Here is a 2,500-nt window from a genome sequence, read left to right on the forward strand (position 1 = left end):
GTGTATCGCTTCATGTTAAACACCTTGCAAGTCTTGCTCACTTTCCACATGCTCCTGCTGTACACTGTAATGTGGATGGCAGCAGGACGTACATGCCGCCCCTCCCCACGTCCCCACCTTGCCCCCTGCCTTCGCAAGCTGGTTGGTGAGAAGTTTGCATGTTCAATGCCCTTCGCATGCGACGTACTCAGGCTACGTTGTGGTGCGGCCTGTGTCAACTGTCCGCTGATGTCGTACGCGTGAACCACAATCTGTACTGCACATTCGTCCTTATGTACTGAATGATACATCGTGGCACATGTGTGACCGCACAACGACTGCGCCCAAAAACGGCGGACCATACAGTGCAAATATTGTGCACGCAGCTACGTGTCGTCTCCCTATGAGAGCTGGATTGCAGTGTGGTACGCCATAGAGACGTGTGGGAGGAACGGACGCCGTGGATGGCGATCAGCATGAGCTGTCTGTTGATGTATTCGGACCTAGTCGTCTCTCCTCACACACCGTGATGGCATGGTGCACCGCGTTCCATATCTGCGACATGCTACAGAGGCCGGTTGACAGTCGTTCGAGCAATGGACATCGCATACGTACGGGGGCCACCTTCCACGTATTGTCTAGGCGTGCACATTTTGTTGCGTGTATGTGGGCAGACGTAGTGTGGCGTGACACCTGACACAGGCATGCAATAATCGTTGAAGTTGCAAATGGCGATGGACGCCTGCGTTTTCTGGTGAAGTTACGCAAATGAACAAATGGTAACCTGTTGTGGTGCGGTTGTTCTCGCTAGGGGTGAATCGGTGATGGCGACGATAGGTTGAGGTACTAACCGGTTGTTCCAGCGATACCCACCATGCCGACGAAACTGAACGGCATCTGGGTGTGAAGCGATACGCGGCGGTGGCTGGGTGGGACCGTCCCCGGCCGGTGAGGGGGCGCCTCCCGGCGTGCTGGCCGCGCGGTGCGTGGGCGCACGCGCTACAGCCGGCTGGTGGGGGCGGCCAGTGGCAGGCGCGCCGGCCGACGGACGCGGCAGGCGTCGCAGCTGCGCGCCGGCGCACCCTGCGCGCGGCGCCGTGCGGCCAAAGTAGGTCCTCGCGGGCCCGGTGCGAAGCGCGGTGGACATCTTCAGTGTGCTGGTCCGATTGAGGACTGTGTGCGTTGAGGATGCGCCGCCGCCCGGCGCTCGGCGCCGCGACGCCGTCTGCTGCTCGGTCGCCCCAGCGGTTCTCGCTGGTGGTTTGTATCGCAGCTGTGCGGATGTGTTGGCGCGTGCGCTGTGCTGGGAGAGTTCGCTTCGGCACCCAAGTGGGGCTTTTGTCCTTCTGTGGCGCTGGCGTTGGAGCTGCCGGTCACCGTAGGTGGCGCGTGTTGTCTCCCGCCGGCAATGCCACGACAGCACGCTCCCGGGCCTCTGTCGGCAGCGGCAAGCTCAGTTGGGAGCACGGGTGGTCGCACCGAAAGCGTCTACTCGCCTAACTCCGGGCGATTGCGCCTCTCTCGAACCCGACCAAGTACTTGGGACGGCGCTGCGCGCCGCCGGGACCTGAGAGGGTTTCGAGGTGTATTGTGCAGGGGAGCTCAGCCTCCTCCTGTTTGCAGAATGATTGAGCGGACGCTTGCGTGTTCGCGCGGGCCCCCGGGACACACTCCCGGGCGGCCGGCTGCTCAGCTCTAGTTGACGCAGCTCCCTGGTTGATCCTGCCAGTAGTCATATGCTTGTCTCAAAGATTAAGCCATGCATGTCTCAGTACAAGCCGCATTAAGGTGAAACCGCGAATGGCTCATTAAATCAGTTATGGTTCCTTAGATCGTACCCACGTTACTTGGATAACTGTGGTAATTCTAGAGCTAATACATGCAAACAGAGTCCCGACCAGAGATGGAAGGGACGCTTTTATTAGATCAAAACCAATCGGTCGGCTCGTCCGGTCCGTTTGCCTTGGTGACTCTGAATAACTTTGGGCTGATCGCACGGTCCTCGTACCGGCGACGCATCTTTCAAATGTCTGCCTTATCAACTGTCGATGGTAGGTTCTGCGCCTACCATGGTTGTAACGGGTAACGGGGAATCAGGGTTCGATTCCGGAGAGGGAGCCTGAGAAACGGCTACCACATCCAAGGAAGGCAGCAGGCGCGCAAATTACCCACTCCCGGCACGGGGAGGTAGTGACGAAAAATAACGATACGGGACTCATCCGAGGCCCCGTAATCGGAATGAGTACACTTTAAATCCTTTAACGAGTATCTATTGGAGGGCAAGTCTGGTGCCAGCAGCCGCGGTAATTCCAGCTCCAATAGCGTATATTAAAGTTGTTGCGGTTAAAAAGCTCGTAGTTGGATTTGTGTCCCACGCTGTTGGTTCACCGCCCGTCGGTGTTTAACTGGCATGTATCGTGGGACGTCCTGCCGGTGGGGCGAGCTGAAGGCGTGCGACCGCCTCGTGCGTGCTCGTGCGTCCCGAGGCGGACCCCGTTGAAATCCTACCAGGGTGCTCTTT

At 58.5% G+C, this 2,500-nt stretch overlaps 1 non-coding gene across 1 annotated transcript in view; it reads left to right on the plus strand.

Moving 5' to 3' along the window:
- Window positions 1-1,688: 1,688 nt before the first annotated feature.
- Window positions 1,689-2,500, plus strand: part of LOC124744911 — a 1,909-nt gene continuing 1,097 nt past the window's right edge. The window contains exon 1 of the ribosomal RNA XR_007010915.1: window positions 1,689-2,500. This exon is cut by the window's right edge and continues 1,097 nt beyond it. This is a non-coding gene — a ribosomal RNA (small subunit ribosomal RNA).

This window comes from Schistocerca piceifrons, unplaced genomic scaffold (genome assembly GCF_021461385.2).
Source record: "Schistocerca piceifrons isolate TAMUIC-IGC-003096 unplaced genomic scaffold, iqSchPice1.1 HiC_scaffold_31, whole genome shotgun sequence".
Lineage (NCBI taxonomy): Eukaryota > Metazoa > Arthropoda > Insecta > Orthoptera > Acrididae > Schistocerca > Schistocerca piceifrons.